Source organism: Halichoerus grypus, chromosome 3, assembly GCF_964656455.1.
Source record: "Halichoerus grypus chromosome 3, mHalGry1.hap1.1, whole genome shotgun sequence".
NCBI lineage: Eukaryota > Metazoa > Chordata > Mammalia > Carnivora > Phocidae > Halichoerus > Halichoerus grypus.
This window is the reverse complement of record NC_135714.1, coordinates 182,885,547-182,908,578: the sequence shown is the minus strand read 5'-3', so window position 1 is coordinate 182,908,578 and position 23,032 is coordinate 182,885,547. Positions and strand designations below refer to the sequence as shown.

Here is a 23,032-nt window from a genome sequence, read left to right as displayed (position 1 = left end):
AAATGTGTTGTCCTTTAAGCATAATATCAAAGCCTCCAAGGTGTTTATTTTGTTTCTCTATTAAAAGAAAGGAAGCGTGATAAAAATTGTGCTTTGTGGTTCTCATGGCATTTAAATATTTCAAAAATAAGATATTAGTAAGAGACGCGTATCTCCTGCTCACACACACACACAAAAAAACCTTAATTTGGTAAAACGAATGTTTAAAAAAGTAGAATCTGGGGCGCTCGCTGGCTTGGTCGGTAGCAGATAGGATTCTTGATCTCAGAGTTGTGAGTTCGAGCCTCACATTGGGTGTAGAGATTAAATAAATAAATATATAAATAAATAAACTTTAAAAAAATTAAAAAGCAGAATTTGCTTTTTTTTTTTTTTTTTTTATGGAATAGGGACTCAGGAGTGACTTTGAAACTTGTTATTAGTATTATGTAGCAACAGCTCCTGGGCTCTCTGTGGTGTAGAAGGAGAAAGTAACTAAAATTGAGATACTCTAAGGTGACGCTCCATACAAAAATAAATCATCTATGAAAACAGCATATTAATAGTACACTTATTTTTAACCAATGTTACAGTAAAGCAGAAAGATCTTCTCAACATTTATCCCAAATTCCATCATCCAAGACTTTTCACGAGGAGTATCTAGAAATGTACAGGCCAGAAAGTGCAACGGCTTCCCAAGACCATGAAGAGAGAATATAAGGCCAGTTCTTGTTATTTCAAAGAAAACCAGACCCTTTGTAAGCAGCAAATGACCCTATCTGGGGGATGAGGCCGTTAGAAAACATTTGTATTTAGAAATGTCATCTGTGTGTCATGGGATTCCCCAGTCTAAGATCTAAGTCAAGACGGGCTGCGTTGGGTTTTATCATTAGAGAGTAATCTCATGGACTTCAGAAAAGAAAAGATATTGTTGCCCTTTGTGATGCTAACACCATATCAGGATACTGACACATCCCTAGTTTCTCTTAACAACCTATCGACTGTGTATAAACTGCGAGGTCGTATTTACACGTTTGAAATATATATATAATATATATAATATATATATATATATTATATATATTTAGTCTGTATCTTTTAAATTTAACAAGTTCTATAAGGTTTCCAACTACTTTGTGAAGTAATACTTATTGTACTTCCTCCAAATGTTGTCAGTTTCTACCTCCAAAGGGTAATTCGACTCCCCCTTTGGGCTCCAGGGAAGCAGTTCATACTCTCTCACCCCACTGATTCCCTCAAATCTCTCTGGGTCTTCCCCTCAGCTTCCGTACCTAGTTCACCGTCGACGTGCCTCCTTAAATCTGTCCTCAGTGATAGATGCATTCACCCTACTGATGAGTTTTTCCTTCTGTATTTTTTATTTTAATCAGTTCTATCTATAAAGCTCTTTTCTCACCCTGCTGGCCCATCTAAATTCCATTCATCTTGCAAAGTTCATCTTGGGGTCATTGCCCCCCACACCTCCACCATGTCCTTTGGCTCTTAGCACAATCTACTGTGACCTCCGGTACCATTTACGTTGGTCCCCTTTCATCACTTCCAATGCCTCCTTCCATTGTTCTTAACCATTTTACAAGTTTCTTTCTTGCCCTTGCCTTGGCAGCCACAGCCCAAAGGTCAGAAACCTTGATTTACACTCATTTCACATCCCTCTTCACCTGTAAGAGTGAGCTTGGCAAAGAAGAAGAGCCATATGTGTGTCTAAGAGTCTTTGATGGTTTACTTGCCAATCTTTGTCAAGAAAATATTTAGTCCAAGTCTGTCCTCTTTCCAAGTTTGTTCTCCACCAGGATCGTTCTCTTGCTGTCTATGCAAACAGGATACCTGAGAGAAAGGCAGAAGCTCATTATTTCTATATAAAGAAGCAGAAAAGGAATTCAGTGGATTATCGTGCTGGTAGGTGAAGACCACGCAGTCTATAGAGCATCTACAGACTTCATGGAGGCATTTGACAAAGAATTCCATGATATCTCTGTGTGAAAGAAGGAAAAATAAATTGTGTTGAATCCAAGTCATTGCTGGATCCGGAAGCAGTTATCACTCATTCTAAGTTAATCCACTGGTCTTCTGGATTTTATACAGTGTATCAGTTTCATAGGCTTGTCCTGCCACATACAGCAGGGCCGACATTCAGGGTGCTGAGAAGAGCCTGGTTCTCTGCCTTGGTCAAGTCCACGACACCTGGTTCTCATCACCACTTTTCTGAGCCAGGGGCCCCACCTTTTCCTTGTGCAGTCTCTCATATTACAGGCTCGGTGTTAAGCCAGCCACAAAGTGGTGGGTTGCCAAAAAGTCAAGACAATCTTAGCCCCATTGCAATGATGGGCGATGGGGTACTGGGCAGAGCTAAGGCCTAGCAGAGCCAAGAGTCTGGACACTGTTGATAAGAAACAGTAAGAGTCTGGAAGCTGTAATCCCCAGAAAAGAGAATTTGATGCCAAGAGGGAGCAGCAGGATTATATTTCATCTGTACATGACAGAAGGTAATATGGAAGTGGGCCTTTGTTTATATGAAAGCTAGGACTAGTGAGGGTAAATCATAGGGAGGCTCAGTAAGTTTACAGACACCGAGAGTAAGCTCCCCACATGGGTAGGATGTAAGGACTTGAGTTCAGATAATTAATCAAGATATTATGGAAGAGATTCCTGCATTGTATGGAACTAAAAAGTAGGCGTTCCCTAATGCTATATACAAATTACTCTAATTCCAAGCTTCTTTGAGTCTATTATGGTTTTCAGTTCACTGATGTCTTTCATGGGATATAGCACCTATAAACAAACAAGATTGCAACTTCAGATGTATAGATGAATCAAGATTTCATGCAAGGGCTGGATTTGGAAAGGGGGGTGTATGGGAAGGTTTGTCCAATATCAGTCGTGATATCTTCCTTGGAGTAGGTCTTTCTTGAGAACATGGTGGTTATGCAGAAGGCAATACTAATTCTGTTCCCTCCTTCACATCCAATATACCACTCAATACATTCACCAGATTTTAGGCATCCTAAAACCTCTAAAAGTTTGAAAAACACAGATCAGTTGCTTTAAATGTGTCCCACCTTCTTTCCACGTCAATTTGCCATGGGTAGGAGTAGCAAATAATTAAACTTTGGGGGGATTATTCTTTGGAGAAAAAGTATCATTTGTTGAGTTATTTTCATACATACTATCACATTCATTCTCTAAAATAATTCTATAAGATAAGCATCATCATTCCAATTTTACAGTTGACCGCGTTGGGGAAAGCAAGCAATTTACACAAGTTCACACAACCATTAAGTTGTGGAGCTAGTATTTGAATCTCAGCCAGCCCCAGTCATATATCCTGCATATTTTTGAAAGATAGAAGGCAATGTTTAGAGATGCCCATTCCTTCTGAAAGGAATGGCTTGGCTTTACAAGGATACAGCAGCCTCTGCTTGGAGGTGGGCGGGGGGGATCTCTGGCTTTGGCATTGGTGTGGACGTGACTCTCAGCTCTACCCTCTAAATAGCTGAGTGCCCTTCCGCAAGTTCATTAATTTCTCTAGGTCTCTATATCCTTGTTTGAAAAATGGGAGTGCTCACAGGGCTGTTTTTAATAGTCAATGAAATAATACACAGAAAGCACCGAGCACAGTGTGAATACAGAAAGTAAGTTCCAGACATTGTGAAGAATATATATTCTTTTCACCTTATATCTCTCTACTTGGAAGGGAGCGGGCAGGGGTCAAAAGACATCAGTGAAGAACTAGGTTATAGGGAAACACCAGAGGAGAGAGAGACAGGACAGGCAGATTGTTCCTTAGAAGTTAGACTTACTGATAACCGTAGCGCTCTTATTGGCTCTAATGGATTCCCTTTGTAAAAAGTAATCTTCTGTCGATGGTTCTGAGAGAGTCTTCCCAACTCTCCCTCAGTGCCGGCCACCGTGCTCTCACGTGCATCACCGCCTGACTTGCCCAGGTGAATGGTCTCATCTGGGGGAAGAAAAGAGCACACAGCTTAGAAAGGCAGCGATCTGAGTCACCAGGAGTCTTGGTGATCTTGTATTGTTCCGAGGACCTCAGAGCAAGGTGCAGACTGCAATCCCGATGCACCGCAGCAGGAGCAAAGGACTTAGACACATTCCCCCCGTGGGAAGACCCCATTTTGCGGAGAAGAAAACAGAAACAAAACCCCAGCAAATGAGGGCTATGCTTGGCACCAGGAAAGGAAATCTTTAAATTATATTTCAGAGGTTGCTCAGTGGCTGGAGCCACTGCTCACTCAGTGGGAGGCGTTCCCTTCCACCTCCAAAGACCTAGCCGCTCCTATCTTTCCTCCAACACCCCCTTCCCGCCCCTATCAAGCCTCTGATTTTAGTTCCCCTCACTGTCTGACAGCGACTGGGATTTAATCATACTGTTTCTGCTAACATGCCTGCCTTTTCATCCGATTGCAACTTTGGCTGGCACTTAAAGTGACACCTCCCTGTCCCTGAAGCCCCTCTGCTAACTTAGCTGGCACCCCACCCACCCCGCTTTTGTAACCCTTCAAGGCAAATGAAAAACAGGTCTTTTTTTTTTTTTTTTTTTTTTTGCCTCCCTGCTATACGTTCCTGAGCTGCAGTCCAGACACAGAAAGGGGGAAACCAAACTCACTGGGCTAGTGTCCTTTTAGTGCCCTTATGAAGCCGGAGCGGGAAGGAGGCTCATCTTCCTGGGGGGATCATGCCTACAGTCTCTTCGTGCACTGAGAAGGTTAACACCGACTTGATGTTTTCCACCTTCAAAGAGATAGTGAGAGTGTTTGATAAATAAACCAATGCACTGGCGAATCTTGGCAGAAGCATTTAGAACCGGGTGGAGAATAGGGTTGGCCCTCGCTGCTCCCTTCCTCCTCCTTCTTCCTTCACTGCCCCCCCGCCCCCCGCCCCAAGGTCTGGGAGAGCATGAGAGCTTAGCAATTGCCATTCTTTCACAATTGCCACTCTGTATTTGCTGGGAATCCTTGTCTTTGGCTCTCTCCAGATGTTTGCATCATCCTACATCTTTTTCTTTGACGTCACATTTATTGAGGCATAATTTATATATAGTAAATTCATGCTTTTGAGGCGTTGCAATTCCACGAATGTTGACAAACATACACAGTCCTGTGACCACTGCTAAAATCAAGATATAGAATGGTTTCATCCCCCCAAAAAGGTCATTCATGCCCCTTTGGGGTCAGCCCCTTCCTACCATTTCTGGCCCCTGGCAGTCGCTCATCTGATTTCTGTCCCTAGAGTTTTGCCTTTTCCAGAATATCGTATTAGGAGAATCATACCTTATGTAGTATTTTGTACCTGGCTCCTTTCACTTAGTATAAGGCTTTTGAGATTTATCCGTGTTGCCCCACGAAGTTGCGATTTGTTCTTTTTTCACTTCTCAGCAGTATTCTGTTACATGGATATACTGCAATTTGTTTATCCATTCGCTAGTGGATGGATATTTGATTTATTTGCACGTTTTCATGGTTTTGAATAAAAATTGATTTCAAAAGAGTTTTTTTTTTGCAAGTTAAGTCAATATTGTTTATTAGTAACTTACCATAACTTACTCATATAGCAATTAGCAACTGTCCTTCTAGTGTGATGTGATATTAAGAAATCATCTTTTGCCTTTTCAGCAGAAGCACGCGTTCTGAAATATGATCAGAACCATGGCAGGCTGGCCATGGGAACCTGTCCCAGACGTTCCAATAGGCAGCCCTCTTTCTGGACTTGTCACTCCAGGCCCACGACTCCACGGGGACAGCAAAACATGGCTTCTTCTCTGTATCTGAACAGGCAAACGTACTGCTGACCGAAAGGACTGAGAGGGTGGTGGCTGCAGTTGCCACAGATCCCCTAGTCCCTGTCACAACAAAGCTATGATGTGAATAATCATATGTGAACAGGTTTGCAACTTCACCCAGAGAAAACTAGGGACTCAACTTTAATTCTTCAAAATCTGCTATATATTAGAAAGTGCAAACCTGAGAAGCAAGGAGAAAAGCACCCATAAAGACATCAAAGTACCAAGATATGTTAAGTGCTGAATTATTATGTAGTGTATGCACTTAAAATGGAATTTGTCTTTTAGATACATTTGCCTCAAGCATCATAGTGTTGCAACATGCTGTGCTATCGGGTTGCAAAACTATCCCTGTTGAAACTTCTCTCTCTCTCCAACCTCCTTTTTTTTCCAGAAGAAGTGGGGCAGGGAAGCAGAGAAAAGGGGGTAGGGATTGGAGAAGGAAGTAGGAAACTTGAGTAATTATATATCATTTTTTATCTTAGAATCTCAAAAATTCTTTTCAGAATCAACTCACTTGCTGTGTTACCTGATTGCCTGGACATGGAGAGCTAGGGAGGAACTAGAGTGGATTTTTGTGGAGAACCACAACATGGTGGTTAATTTTATGTGTCAACTTGGCTGGGCCATGGGTTGCCCAGATATTTGGTCACACATTATTCTGGATGTTTCTGTGAAAATATTTTTGGGATGAGATTAACATTTAAATCTGTGAACTTCAAATAAAGTGGGTTACTTCCATAATGTGGGTGGGCCTCGTCCAGTCAGTTGAAGCCCTGAAGAGACTAAAACCTTGACCTCAGGAACAAGAAGAAATTCTGCCAGCCGACTGCCTTTGGACTTGAACTGCAACTTTCCCCTGGGTTTCCAGCTGGCCCTGCAGATGTTGAATTTATCACCCCTCCACAATTACATGAGCCAATTCCTTAAAATCTCTCTCTCCCCCCAACCCGTCACACACACATACACACATGTATATGTATCCTCTTGGTTCTCTGGAGAACCTTGACTAATATACACCACAAGTCAGTAGCAGATGGAGTGCAGTGGCTGATGACAGAGCCAATTATCTGTCTTCAAATGAAAACTCTGCCAATCATCAGCTGTGCGCTCAGTCTCCTTATCTGGGTGACAATTCTACCTACCTTATGGAAACGTGAAGGAGCAAGGGCTCTGGGAACCTAGCTGCAATTATCATTATAATTAATATCTGAGTCCGAGTGGCACTTCTCTCAAAATTGGCCCACATTATCAAAGAAGTGTATTGCTTCTAGAAACCCTGAAAATAGCAGTGTTCAAAAGTTTTGGGAGGACCGAAGAGTTACATCTAGTTAAGCATTGCTATCAAGATTTATCTACTTGTTATCGAGTATTCAAAATGCATCAATCACCGTGCAAAGAGTTTTACCTAATGTAATCCTCCAAATACACAATAAGCATTGTTATCCCAATTTTATTGGTGAGGAAACAAGCAGGTTGGTGAAGAACCTTATCTGAGGTCACACAACAAGATAATAGCGCAGCTCTTAGGGAACTTGTAGCCACAACATCAAACCAAAAGCAGACACACATACACACACACACACACACACACATGCACACACATACACATAAACTCCAAAAGAATCACAAAACTTGCACAGCTGGGAAAATATTAAAGACAATTTATTCCAACCCTCCCCCAAGCCGTAAATCTCTTATCTAGCATCCACTTAAACAAGCACTGAGCCTCCGCTGAATATTTTCTGCCCAGGAACCCAATGGCTACTGAGACAACTCTTTATATTTATGGACAGCTCTAAATGCATCATGTTCCGTTGCTTTGTTTGTTTCCTATACAAGCCCAATCTATTTACCAATGTCTTCTCCCCTTTGGTTCAATCCTGTAGCTGGGAGCCAGGCAGGCTATTTGCACACAGGTATGTATTTCCCTTGTCCAATTCATCTTAATTTGAACGATCTATGTGGCAGAGCACTTTTGCAATATTAACTAGTTTTGTTAGTGTGTTTGCTTCCAGCACATTTCTATATACCTGCCTTGTCCTTCCTTCATAAATCACCTAGGACATTCCTGCCTACTGCCTTGAGGAAGGAAAACAACAGAACACCGAGGACAGAGTCAATTCTGGAACACGGCAGAAAGAGCACTGTGTTGGAAGAACGGCCCCTGTGGCAAGAAGGAATGGGACACCGGCGTTCCTGATGACCAGGGCCAGGCAGGACAATGACGGGCCTCTCCGGGATGCCTCCCCAGATGGGCTAGATGAATCCCAGACTCCACTATGCCCTAGACACGATGATTGGGCACAAAAGGGCAACTGCTGTTGACTGCGTTAAAGTTCCTACCACTGGTAAAGGTATGAAACAGAATTTTAGTTGGGTTATAGAAAAATCTTGTGACATTCCTTGCTCAACTGAGTGTATAGAATGAGATCTACATCGGCTTTTATCCAGCGCTGAAAAGAAACTAGAGAAAATGATTCTTTGTTTTGAGACTAGTCCTATCCCTGGAAGGGTCTGGATATAAGGGTGGGAAATCATGGTCCCAAGGAAATACCCCGAGAGTCACAGGCATGTACTTTTATCTTCTATTGGTTCCTCAACTCATTCTTTCCAGTTGCCAATATTCCTTCAAAAAGCATTTAGTTAAGTGCTTGGTGCATGCTAGCCAATGTGCTAATCATTGGAAAATCAAAGACAAGGGAGCCCTTGTTACCAGGAGGAAAACTAAACTGTGAGCAAGCATAACTGAATGACAATATTACATTGGTTTAAAAACATGTAAGAAGGTCTGTTTCCCTTCCTCTGCAGACCTGCTTAAAGCAATTAGCTGAATTTTTATCCTTAAAAGTGACTATTAGGTAACCAAGGTGCTACTGAATCTATCTCTTGAAGCTTGTGAGACCCTGAAAAAGTCAGTCAGGGGTAGAAATTCTGAGGAGCTGAACTTTATAATGGTCAGAATCACCCTGTGGAGTGTAACTCTCCTCATAGTTCATAGGCCGGCAGGCAAGGTAGCGCTGGGCTTTCTTGCTGATGACTGTGGCCTTTTCCAGGACAATGTAAATGCATGAGATAGGTACCATTATTGAGCAGTGGTACTCGGGGCTTGACACATATTATTTGATTTAATCCTCACAGCAAACAATGAAATAAGTATCATAATATCATAACTGGTATTATTGATAAGGAAATAAAGGCTTAGAAGGTAAAGTAACATGCCTAGTGTCACACAGGTAATTAGGGGCAGGGCAAAAATTCAAATCCGGGTCTGATCCAGAACAAAATCATTAACCTACTATATATTACTGCACCTTAAAAAAATGCATAACAGGCATTTTAAAAGCCAAAGAGTTAAAAATATTTTTTATATTTCAGCCGTATCATCAGCTCTAATAGGAATCAGCAAACCCTGCACCTGTTTTTGTAAATAAAGTTTTATTGAAATACAGCCATGAGCATGAACGTATGCCCATTTGTTTACACATGTCCTATGGCTACTTTCATGCTACAGTGGCAGAGTTGAGTAGTTGTGCAAGAGTCAGGATAGCCTTTGGTCCTGAAAATATTTACCATCTGGCTCATTCTAGAAAACGTTTGCTGACCTATGATACAGAGAAATATGACGGTAATATCCCATGTAATTTGACCAGGTCATGTTCTCTTTAATCAGGAAGCCCTACCTTCCACATCTATCTTGAAGTTGGTCTCCTTGTACTAGATTTAAAGGATTTGAGGGGCATCAGACAATCTTGCTAGGTCTCTGTAACCCAGCTTACCATATTTGAGCAGAAGTTAGTCTTCCTGTGTAGTATCCTTCTGGATCTATTATGAGTGCCAATATCATGAGTGACAGACTTCTCAAGGATCTCATTTTTTATTAGTTTGGGAATTAGTAATATGGCCCAACCACCTTTGAGAGAAGGACAAAAATAATTACTTTAAAACTTGGAACATTATCTGGGTTTGGGAGCGACAAAGTGAGTGATTCTACTGGGATTATCTCTTTTGAATTTGCACAAGTCATGGCGTGCCAAGAAAATTACTCTCAAAAGCAAAGGAAACGTGTCTAGGGTGTCTGTTACCCTCTTTTACAAAACAGTGTTTATGCCATATGCAGAGATACGTCTCCACACATATGTAAACACACACACACACACACACACACACACACACACACACATTTCAGGCACACCAGTTGAGTTTTTTTGTTTTTTGGGTTCTTTTTTTTTTAATTCCTCCATTGCTTCCAAGAGACCAGAGTTAGCCCCGTCTTCATTCTATGGTTTTTCTGTTCCACTCCGAGACTGACTATATTTGCCTTGGCCTTTTCCTCTTGTGCTGAATCCACACTGATGATCTCAGAGCGTGTTGCATTCAGTCTTGCAACTCATTCTCCTCCCCAACAATTTCCCATCACCCCTCCTCATCCCCATGCTCACGGCTCTTTAGATTGGTTTCCTGGACAAACGTCCAGGCAGTGACTAGGACAGTCACGCACCGCTCGAGTAATGACACCATAAGGAAGCTTCAGGAGGTGCTGTAAAGACCTGACAGGAACTTGGGGAGGAGGGGTGGGGATGGGAAGAGCTAGTTATACCTGGCACAAGGGATATTTCCTGGCAGTCATGGTATCTGATTAGGATCTTCAAGAATGAGTAATAGCTGTTCCCAAGGAAGGGAAGAGGAACCATACCGAAGGGCAGGGAAGAGTCCGGACAGAGGGATGCGCGGCGTCACGTGTTGCAGAGAGCCTTACCTCTGATTGATGCCTGGCTCGCCCCGCCGCCCCCGGCTACAGGTGCGGACGCTGGCATGGGAAGATCAAGGAAGCCATCCCTGAGACTGAGAAAGGGCCTTCTGACTTTGGAAGCCAGGGCCTCTGACCTCTGTTCAGTTCGCCCTGCTCTCTGCGTCTTCTTCCGCTAGCCGTGCCTTATGGTGGGAGACCTGCGGTCAGCCTCTCCCTCCACATGCGGGGTGCACTCACCCTGCGTGATGCCGAATTCCCTTTTTCTGGACTGGATGAGGAGCAAGATCAGCCCTGAATCAACGAACTGCCCTCGGGACTTTCCTACTTAGTGAAACTACTGTTGACAAACCGAAACTGCGCGCAGACTCGACGCCACCGTTTATCCAAGCCGGGGAATATACTAAGCACGTTGTGTAAGTAACAGCGTCTTTCTTTCCAGAAATCGTTGGCTCCGGAAGAGAGAGTTCAGATGTCGGCCTGGTTGTTTCATAAACATCTTGGATCAAGATTCATGTGGGCAGAGTTTCTGTGGGATCTGATTTAAACGTGAGACAGCGCCCAGTGGGGCATGTATGATTCACGTGTAAATACTTTTTCCCTCTTGTGTTCACACACTTCGAAATTTCCCTTTGCTGAATTAAATAATAGACAAGAATTTTAATAAAACACCTCCTGAAGAAAAACTTCAGAAAGTCGACTTTTAACTTTGATCTTTGGAAGAGGGGGCTGATTCAGAGTCTCAGAGCTCACGTGTCCGTGTTCAGATTTGCTGGTGGCCCTTGTCAAGCCTACATAATATGGTTTTGTGTGGTGACATGGGCACGGCCTTACACAGCAGTGTGACACGGGTCCATGATATTCAGCACATTTTGGAGCAGAAGCATGACACTAAGACCCTTCTGACAGTCTCCCATTTTGCCCCTTGTGGCATTACAATGGGGACATTGTTTCTCCAAGACAGTCATGAGACCAGCACTATCAGATTATGGCTTGATAACTATTTATCACTTTGGGTTGATGTAAAAACCAGGCATTTCTAATCACTCACAGCTTAGAAAGGCCACAACGCTATCAGAGAAGAACGTTTTAAAAGGAATATTGAAAAAATTATTTCACAAACTTTTTAAACCCTTAAAGAAATCTGGCTTCCCACTCAAATATTTGGCTAACTAATACACGAAGCAGTTAAATGTGATCACTTTTTTTTCCATTGCCACTTTTTATTTTATTGTGTTATGTTAATCAGCATACATTACATCATTAGTTTTTGATGTAGTGTTCCATGATTCATTGTTTGCATATAACACCCAGTGCTCCATGCAGTACGTGCCCTCTTTAATACCCATCACCGGGCTAACCCATCCCTCCACCCCCTCCCCTCTAGAACCCTCAGTTTGCTTCTCAGAGTCCATAGTCTCTCATGGTTTGTCTCCCCCTCCGATTCCCCCCTTCATTTTTCCCTTCCTGCTTTCTTCTTCTTCTTCTTCTTCTTTTTTAAACATATAATGTATTATTTGTTTCAGAGGTACGGGTCTGTGATTCAACAGTCTTACACAATTCACAGCACTCACCATAGCACATACTCTCCCCAATGTCTATCACCCAGCCACCCCATCCCTCTCACCCCCCCACCACTCCAGCAACCCTCAGTTTGTTTCCTGAGATTAAGAATTCCTCATATCAGTGAGGTCATATGATACATGTCTTTCTCTGATTGACTTATTTCGCTCAGCATAATACCCTCCAGTTCCATCCACGTCGTTGCAAGTGGCAAGATTTCATTCCTTTTGATGGCTGCATATATTCCATTGTATATATATACCACATCTTCCTTAAAATGTGATCACTTTTCTAAACGCCTTATGTTTTATGTATTTAATTTGGGGAGGGCCAGAGGACAGAAAGAATGTCACTGTTCCTTCCAGGATTTATCACAAACACCTTGTTGTTGTTATTGTTGTGTTGTTGTTTTTTACTTCTAGGAGGTTTTACAAAGAAAAGTCGGGACAGGATAAGAGGGAAGGTTTGGCTGATTCCATTACATCTGATGCATTTTGTCAATTGATTGAAATGATCGGATTTCAGATGTACCTCAGGGCAAAGGACGCAATCCCCTGAAAGTGATTTAGCCAAGTGTCAGGTGAGGGAGGGGATGGCTTCCCCCCCCATCCCCGATCCTGAGCAACAGTAACTGAGTTAACAGTAACAGGACTTCCCCCACCCTGAGGAATAGGCTTCTGTCCTGTGTTGCCCTCATAAGCATCCTTTGCACACCTCTAGTCTAATACTCATTTAATGAGGATTAATTATCTACCCATCATCTGCTTCTCTTACTGGACTGTGAGCTCCTTGATACCAACCATATGTTATTTAAAATGTTTTCCCCAGGGGCGTCTGGGTGGCTCAGTCAGTTAAGCACCTGCCTTCGGCTCAGTCATGATCCTGGGGTCCTGGGATCGAGCCCCACTTCGGGCTCCCTACTCAGTGAGGAGTCTGCTTCTCCCTCTCCCTCTGCCCCTCTCCACCACTCGTGCTCTCTCTCTCTCAAAGAAATAAATAAAATCTCTAAAAAATAATAAAAATAAATAAAATAAAATGTTTTCCCCAGGGCACCTAGGCAGCTCAGTCAGTTAAGCGTCTGACTTCGGCTCATGTCATGATCTCGGCATCCTGGGATCGAGCCCCTTGTTCCCCATGTCAGGCTCCCTGCTCAGTGGGGAGTCTGCTTCTCCCTCTCCCTCTACCCCTCCCCGTGCTTGTGCTCTCTCCCTCTCTCTCAAAGAAATAAATAAAATCTTTAAAAAATTAAGTAAATAAAATAAAATGTTTTCCCAAATCCTAGCCGGAGTAGATGCTCAGTAAACATTTTGGAGGAGGGAAGGAAGGAAGGAAGGAAGGAAAGGAGGGAAATGAGGGAGGGAATGAAGGGAGGGAGGAAGAAAGAGAAAAAAGTTCACTTATAATGTCTAGAAAGGTATTGGACAAAGTAGAACATGTGTTTAGTTTGAGGAGCCATTTTATTAAGAACCAGTTATGATTTGCTCAGAATTAAAACACAAGTTATAATTTAACAGGTACTATGGGCTTTATGTAATGAGAAATAAACGCAATACATTTTGAAAGGCTTTCGAGTACTAAATATAAACTAAACTGATGAGATTTTTCATCCTCAAGAATTACCTGGGATATGAGCTTTGCAAAGAGTAAAAGGTAAAAAGAGGGAGATTGCTGAAATGAGGCCAAGTGGACTATTTGCATAAATATTAGTCACTACAAACTTCCAAAGGATTTTAAAAGTGAACAAAGAAATATTTCTAAAATAAATCAACTTTTTTTTTATCATCCTTATATATTATGAAAACAAACTATTTTAGTAAGTCTTACCGATGAGTGGTTGATTCAATTCTTTGTCAATGAGGTCTTTTTTTTTCAACATGGATAATGTAAATATGTTAGTTAATCATTAGAGACGCTCCAGTCTTCATCTTTGTTCCACTCCTTAAACAAGGAGATTGTAAATCCTTGAAGTTTCCTTGGCGTTATCTTAGGTAAAGTCCAAAGTTTAAGGTAGTGTTCTACACCATAAACCATGCTACCAAAGTACCCCTAACGGCAAGGAGTCAAAGGACACCTTGACATTCTGGAATATTCTTTACTCAGCCTGCCTTCAACCTATTTCTTTAAAGATTCGTCATCTTGGCCCTTTACCCCATGACCTATCTAGATTTTTTAAATATATATGTATTTTCTATTTCAGAACAGTTTAGATTAGAACACTTAAAGCTATGGTACAGAGAGTTTCCATACACCCTGTGCCCAGTTTCCCCTATTATGAGCACCTTACATTATATTAGTAAGTTCATCTGTTATAATTAATGAACCAATATGGATACATTATGATTAACTAAAGTCCTAGCTTACTCAGATTTCCTTAAGTTTTATCTAATATTGTTTTCTGTTTCAGCATCTGTCCAGGATATCACATGACATTCCGTTGTCAAATTTTCTTAGACTCCCATTGGCTATAACAGTTCCTCAGATCTTCTTTGGATGATTTTGACTCAGATCTTCCCTCAATTGGGGTCTGTCTGATGTTTTCCTCTGGGTTAGACAGGGGTTATGGGTTTTTAGCAGAAGACCACAGGTAAAGGGCACCTCCCATCACATCATATCGAGAGAACATACTAATCAATATGACATCATTGTTGCTGTTGACCTTGATCTCCTAGCTGAGGTGGTGTTTATCAGTTTTCTCCACTTCAAAGTTATTTTTCTCCCCTCCTTTGCATACTGTCCTCTCTGCAAGGAAGTTAGGAAGTTACTAAGCACAACCCGTATTTAAGAAGTGGACTGTCAAGCTCCACCTCCTGGAAGGCAGAGTACAGAAATTCCTTGGAATTATTGAGATTTGTCTCTTTTTTGCAATTTATTTATTTAGTCATGTATTTATAGTAGCAATAGGCTTATGATTATTTTTTCCTTTAGATTATAATCCAATTCTACTTAATTTCGGTGCTCAAATTGTTCCCATTTTGGCTCTCATTAGGAGCTCTTTCAATTGGTTCCTACCCTTATCATTGTGGGGTTTTGTTTTGGGGTTTCTTTTTCCTCCAGCTTTTTTTTTTTTTTTTCCTTTCTGGCACTTGAAGATACTCCAGGCTCACCATGTGTGTTTCCTGCCCTGCTCCTAGGATCAGCCATTTCTCCAAGGAGTCCTGCCTGGTTCCTTTCACTGGAGGATGCTCTAAGAGACCAAGATTCCAGGTGTGCTGGCTTCTCTGTCAACTTCCTCTCAGCTGACAGAGCAAGGAAATAGATGTGTGTGTACTAACTCCTATATACACGTCTATAAATATCTGCACATCTATCTGTATCCGAAGTACATACAGATACATCTATGCCCGTATTCAGCTAAATGTAAGCTCATACAGTGTTTCCAATGTGAATCCATTAACACACGGATCATTCTAGCCTTCTCCCTTTGCTTATCTGTCAACTCTCATTCCAACAATGAGAAAGCTGATTCCCATCACTGGTTATCCTTTTACTGATCTGTTCATTCCCGGTGTACACGTGTAGCAGGAACTATTGTTAATCTCTACCCCTGGGGAAAACAACGTTTTCTAAGCACAAAGCTTATGTACAGTTTCTTTTGCCTTTGGTCTTAGAGACTCCGCTCATTTTGGAAGTTACTAAGCTCAGGACCACCCCCCATCCTCCCCACCCCACCCCCAGCACACATCCCCTCGATGAAGTCGTTTCATGCATTTACATTCTGCATCCCATCCCTGGGATCCCTGATCTCCCAGATGACTTTTTTTTAAATTTGCATATATTCAGGTTCATGCTTAGCACACATTTATTTTAATATTAAAATAATGTTTGGGGCGCCTGGGTGGCTCAGTCGGTTAAACAGCCGACTCTTAATCTTAGCTCCGGTCTTGACCTCAGGGTTGTGAGTTCAAGCCCCTCACTGGGCTCCACAGTGAGTGTGGAGCCTACTTAAAAAGATAAAATAAAATAAGAAATAAAAATAAAATAAAATAAAAATGTTTTAAATTATGTAACAACCAGTGAAACTGACAAACCACAGAGATGTATTAATCCAACAAATATTTTCCAAGTGCCTCCCTTATGTTAGGCCTTGTAACAGTGTCTCTCTGCGGGGCTTTACCTTATGGTTCCCTTGGAGCACCCCTGGTGTATCCCTGCGTAACCAGGGCGTAGGCAGAAGCACGGACCAAGGAAACTAGATTGTGCTATTCATGGCCACATCTCTAAAATTCTAGGATTCTTTAGATTCGTGGAACCCTATCTCCCTCAGTGGTTCCAGAATCTGCAAAAATAATCTATTTGGAGAATTGCATTTACATAAGGTTAGAATTGTTTTTGTTTTGTTTTGCTTTGTTTTTTGTTTTTTGTTGTTTTTCTTACTGCTCCTTCACTCTTAGTAAGAAAGTAATTTAAACGGCAGGGGAGAATAATAACTACCGAAGTCAACCACTGGCTTTTGTCTAACACAAATACCAGCCACACAACTTCAGTGATAATCCCCTTTGTCATTCTGGGTGTGCTGAAAACAACAATTAAGTTGCTCTACACTTGCAAGTGATCTACTATATTGTTTTATGGGCTTTATTTGTTGCACCCGCCACATTATCTAAACAGCTAATGAAATTGCGAGTGTAAAATTATGCCAATAAAGGAAGGAAAGGCAATCATTGTTTGTGGCTCTTATCTTTGGGGATGGGGAAGAGGACTTGCTCGCATTAGCAAATTCACCAATGGATTAGCTTTCTTGAGAACATTAATGTTTTGTGAAGCTTTCCAACGTCACCTTGCCTAACTCCTAGGGTGACCCTCCACCTCATGGCTTGTCCCCAGTGGGGAAGGCTTATTTCTACCACTGCCACAACGGCTTGAGGACTTGGTAGGAACAACGCCCCGGGGGCGTTGTATGATTGAGTGAAAAAGTAGGAACGATGACAAGCTTAACATTTACCTACTAAGACACTGGGCTAGCTCTTTGATGTGCAAAACTCTACCACTCTTTGGGGGTGGAGCCTCCCCTGTAGCAGGAGGACTCTTTGGCAGGATCTTTCAGCACATTAGTGGCAGACCAGATGACTGCCTCTGTGCAAAGGGAAACTGGAACCCAGAGAAGGAAGGAGTCCCGGAGTAGATGCTTCAGCTTGAGATGCTACCAGGTGCTTAGCAATGCTGAGGAGATGTAACAACAGAACTCTATTATGAAGAGATAGAAAATGGCTTCCCCCCAAACTTTCCAGAATATTACTGTCGTTGACTTTGTTGTCCACACATTTGCTTTTTTTTTTTTTAAAGATTTTATTTATTTATTTTGACAGAGAGAGAGACAGCGAGAGAGGGAACACAAGCAGGGGGGAATGGAAGAGGGAGAAGCAGGCTCCCCGCGGAGCAGAGAGCCCGATGCGGGGCTCGATCCCAGAACCCTGGGATCATGACCTGAGCCGAAGGCAGACGCTTAACGACTGAGCCACCCAGGCGCCCCCACACACATTTGCTTTTAAAAAATTAGGAGCGAGAACCAGCTTTGTCAGTAAAATCGAGCTCACTTGAACTTCTGTCCACTTGGGGCTGGAAGGAAGGAGTAAGACAAGGGGTGACTGGGCAGGGACCTTGCAGCCTGGTCGTGTCATCACCCGTAAGAGCCATGATTTGAGGTGACCTGTACCAGCCACTGGGAGAGGTCCCATGGCTCCAGGGATTGCTGTGCCCACACTCTGAGGGGCGGGAGACGCCTGCTTAGAAGAAGGGTGGGATTTCCCCCAAAGAGAAGAAACAACGATCACTCCTCCCGGCAGAGGGGAAGGGTGAGTTTTGGACTGGCAAGGTAAGGTTCTTTTTTTTCTGGGAACTGAGTCGGGCTTGGACTCTGAGGTGTGGGAAGGCTTATGGAACCGAAGCCAGGGTGCAGACTTTGGGTCTGAGCCTAAAATACCAACAGTATACAGTTCTAGAAGCAGTTGTGAATTTCACTTAGCTTGTGACCAAGTCTTCTGGTCTCCAGTGTACCATGCACCATGGGCAGGTGTACTATAGGGCATTAGGGAGAACCATGCCTTCCTGTAGCCTGCAGAAAGAGATGCTTAGGATGACAGAGATGACTGGCCCAGAAGGGCTCTACTTTTTTTTTTTTTTTTTTGGTCACAGGGGAATTTTATCGGGAGGAAACATGGCCACACATGGCAGGCACACTTTCCCTCTCATTCTTGGTCTTACACACACACGCACACACACACACACACACTCATAGTCCAGTTCTCAGCGATAAGGGTGGGACTCTCCTCAATTCCTAAGACCCAGAGGCAGTAGGGGCAGGAGAGGGTCAAGGGGGTGAGCAGTGACCTGGTTCATAGGAGGGGGTTTCGGGGAACAGGGTGCAGAGAGCAGTGGTGGGAACTCCCACCCCATACTAGTCCTCTCTGCGGGGGGTGGGGGCAGGGCGGGGCAGGTGGCAGGGGACGCTCTGTTCTGGGGCTCCTCAGGAGCCGCACCCCCTCTTCCCCGGTGTTGTTGGCCATCCCCAGCAACAGGTTGTCTTGCAGTCGCTGCATGATGAAGGTGCAGTCTTTGTAGGAGTCTTGGTGAGGGTGTGCAGGTCAGCCATGGCCTCGTCGAAGGTGGTGTTGGCCAGTGAGACAGCCTCCTCTGGGCTGTTGGTGATCTCACAGAAGAAGACCAAAAAGCTCCTCAGGGCCAGGCCCAGGCAGGTGGGGTTGGTGGGCAGCCATTTCCTTGCTGATGTCTATGGCTTCCCGGTAGGCCGACTGGGCAGGGTTGATGATATGCTTTTGGTCCTCACTGGTGGCCACCTCAGCCAGGTAGTGGTGTAGTCACCCTTCAATTTCAGGTGGAAGACCCAGCTTTTAGCGTCACCGGTGTCCTCGATGAGGTGGTGTCCAGCAGTGTTGCACACCTTCTCCCAGTCTCCACCTTCTCCCAGAACTCTTCCGTCTCCGGGCCCTTCTCTTTGTAGCCCTCCTCATTGCTTTTCTGAGCAAGACCTCTGCAGGCAGCGCTCTGGCCCCCCACCACATCCTCATAGGTCACTGAGAGAAGGGTTCAGTCTTCACGGGGTAGATGCTCCCCTTTTCCATGGTGCACTTCATGAAGGCTCTATCAGAGCTGCACTCTTACAAGGGGCAGCAGCAGTAAAGACTGCAGGCCAAGAAACAAGAAATCAGCAAAACCCAAAACTTGTTCCTGAGAAACTACATTTTGGCACCTTGAGAAGCCTCACACTAGCTGGGAGGCATGGGACGAGGATGTATGTGGGTGCCAGGGAGTGGGGACAGCATTCAAGTAACTAAACCTGGAGGGGCTCATGCATTAACATCTTGGGAGTGCAAAGAGTAATCTGTTTTCAGTTCAAGGTCATAGTTCAGTTCAAGGTCATAGTTTGGGATGCCAGGGACATAGAGGTCACACTTCATTTTCATCAGCTTCTTAACACTTTCCTATAAAATTTCTGCCGTGGAAGGTATGCTATTGCTCATCAGAAACAACTTCCATACTTAATTTGAAAACACTAGCATTTAAAAATAAAACAATATAGGGGCGCCTGGGTGGCTCTGTCGGTAAAGCATCTGCCTTCGGCTCAGGTCATGATCCCGGGGTCCTGGGATCAAGTCCCGCGTTGGGCTCCCTGCTCAGCAAGAAGTCTGCTTCTCCCTCTTCCACTCCTCCTGCTTGTGCTCACTCTCTCTCTGTCAAATAAATAAATAAAATCTTTAAAAAAATAGACCAATATATTAAATATTTTAAGATGATGGCAGTCTCCACAGAGCCCCTCGTGTATCTGTATTCATGGGCACACACAGTCCCTGTTCTCTCTCAAACATCCCCCGTGCAGGTGGAGGATTTATGTTCTTACAGTCTTAAAACGTTCAATGATAACTCACGCTACAGTAACAAAGGTAGTAAAATGTGTAGGTGGAAGCTTACCAAACATTTACAGAATACCGTATCGTTCATCAAGCGCTTTAAAAATATTTGATCTCATTTGAATAATACTTTTCTGCCACTGTACCGGGAGAGGTTTCTCTCTTTTTTATTTTGTTTTTAACCTAAGGTATGTACAACAGCTCATTTAAAAAGACGAGGCAGATGTTAGCTCTGACCAGCATTCTGGATTTAGCACACAAGGAGAACTATGTTCAATTTCCTTTTTTGGTATCACAGGACTCGATCTCTAAACAAATACATGAAGTGGGTCTCTAAACTCTGAGTGGAAGTAAGCTAATCACTGACATTCGAGACACTCTGCTACTTGACACACTTTCACAATAAATGTCCAGCCACTCTACAAACTTGAGTTTCTCCTGTGGCGAAGAGTCATCCCTTTAAGGGGCCCACACAGCTCTGTCGAGGTGTTTGGCGGCCTGCAACCTGTCTCCTCCTTTTTCGGTGTCCCTCAGAGTGCCCAGCTCAGAGATCGGCACAAAGGGAGTGGTTACTGTGTCTTTGCTGAACAGGGAAAAATAAGGTAATTGTCGCCAAAGGGGAACCCTGTCAGTCCCAGGTGTTTGCTAACAAGTGACAGATTGAATCCTCTTAACTACTAAGCGAGGTATTAATCATCACCCTACTCACACCTGGAGAAACTGAGGCTGTGATATACTGAGAAATACACATTTGGTCTTTGTCCTCAGTTCCTGGCACAGAACTCTAAAACTCTTGCAATTTCCTGAGCCAGAGGGGTGATAAGGGCATCTTTTGTTACAACATTTGGTCTTAGTCCCTGACTCCTGACACAAGAGTTTTAAGCTGTTGGGATCTCTGGAGTGATAGGAAATGTGTTTTGTATGCTAATAAGATGCCCGGTGGTAGGGGATCCCTAGATAGCTCCAGGAGGGGGGTGGGTCACCAGAAAGACCAAGACAGGATCAGAGGGTTGGAACTTTCATCCATACTCCTTGACTTCCGGGGGAGGGCAGAAGCTGGAGATGGAGGTAATCCCCAGGGGCTATGCTTTAATCAATCATGCCTAAGTAAAGAAGCCTCCATAAAGACCCTGAAGCTAGGCGGTGCCTGGGTGGCTCAGTCAGTTAAGCATCTGCCTTTGGTTCGGGTCACGATCCCAGGGTGCGGGAATCGAGTCCTGCATCGGACTCCTTGGGCTCCTTGCTCAGCGGGGGAGCCTGCTTCTGCCCCTCTCCCCTGTTCATGCTCTCTCTGTGTCTTAAATAAATAAATAAAATTAAAAAAAAAAAAAGATCCTGAAACTATGTTTTGGGGGATGGGGGATAGTCAGAGAGCCTCCTGGTTGGCAAACACCTCAAAGTGCTGGGAGGGTGGTGAACCCGGAAAGGGCATAGAAGCTCCAGACCTCTTACTCACATATCTTGCCCTCTGCATCTCTTCAATTTGGCTATTCCCGAGTCGTATTCTTCATAGCAAAACAGTAGTGGCAAGTAATGTGCCTTCCGAAGTTCTGTGAGCCACTCTAGCAAATTATAGAACCCACGGCGGGGGTTGTGGAAATCCCCAATTTATAGCTAATTAGTTAGAAGTATGGGAGGCCCCCAGGACCTGTACTTGCATCTAAAGCAGGGGGCAGATTTGTGGGACTGAACCCTTAATCTGTGGGGTTTGCCACTGTGTCTGGGTAGCTAGTGTCAGAAATGAATGGAATTGTAGGACACTCACTTGGTGTCTGGGAAGTTGGAGAATTGCTTGGTGTGGAAAACCCACATTTAGCGTCATATGTGTTATGAGTAAAAATGGCTTATAGAGGCTCAGAGGGGTTAGCTTATTTAACTGCACACGACCTGAGAGTGAGAGAGCTGGGATTTGAACCAAATACCATGATGTCCCCTGTTTTATCTGTTTAACTACTGCAGCATTCATATTAACGCTAGTGCTGACAAAACACATATTTTGCAAGAAACCCCCAGAGTAGCACCTCAAAATGGTTACATTTTTGTAACCTTTACCAGAGCAAAACCAGCCTCAAGACACCCCTGATGTCACATTGAGTTTACATGACTGGAGCGCTGTATCTGGAAGTTAAGGCCTGATCCCGAGTTCCCTACGGACTAACAATATTACTTCTCACAACATACATGGTCTCGCACTTTGGCTCATTTTCTTCTACCCTCTCAAAACATAAGCAACTCATTATCTGTGTGTTTGCTTCTGAGATAACAGGAAGCTTCTGGAGATCACATTGTTTGCTCCACTGGGACCAGTTGGGAGAAAGGTATGAGAAAGAGTTGAAGGATCACTTCCACTAACAAAACTTCCACCACCACAACCACCCCCAGCATCATCGGTGACATCACCACCCCCATCCGGTTCTCTTAGACGAAGACGGATGTGGTAGCTTTCTCCTCCGTAAGTGAATATCACATCTATGATTTTCCTTTCACTAAAAAGTTGTATCCCATAATTACCCGTGCCTTTCAAACTTCAGATATTTTAAACATGACTTAGACAGGGCACAGACTTTTAGTAAATAAAAGCAAATATCCAAGCCACATTAATGGCAGAGGTAGTTTAAAAATTTCTCTCTTTGATCACATTCTTCTCATTGTTTATTTGGAAGTGGTCAGCTTCAAAAATGTCTTTGAAGTAAGTTTGAATCTATCTTTTTCCCGACTCATCCCCTTCTCACTGCTCAAAGCATATACACACACACTTGTTTCTATAGTAACATTTAGCTCTTGCTTATGGATTTATGTTACACACACACAAATGTCTCTCTCAATGCCTGGTTTTCAAGGTTCACGATTAATATACTGTATGTCTAATAAACCAGTGATCAGCCTGGCTCTCTTCATAGTAGCTTTTCACCTATAATGACCTGTAATATAAAACTATCCCTATGCTTAAAAACCATAGCTAATCAATAATGACTATTAAGATTAATTCCTTAACCTATTAGATTTTGAGCACACAGATATTGTCCTTTTCTGAATATCAATATGAAAAGTCTCTAAGAATCC

The 23,032-nt window shown here is 43.3% G+C and overlaps 1 pseudogene; it reads right to left on the bottom strand.

Moving 5' to 3' along the window:
• Positions 1–18,436: 18,436 nt before the first annotated feature.
• Positions 18,437–19,139, bottom strand: LOC118521505 (14-3-3 protein sigma-like; annotated as a pseudogene).
• Positions 19,140–23,032: the final 3,893 nt, after the last annotated feature.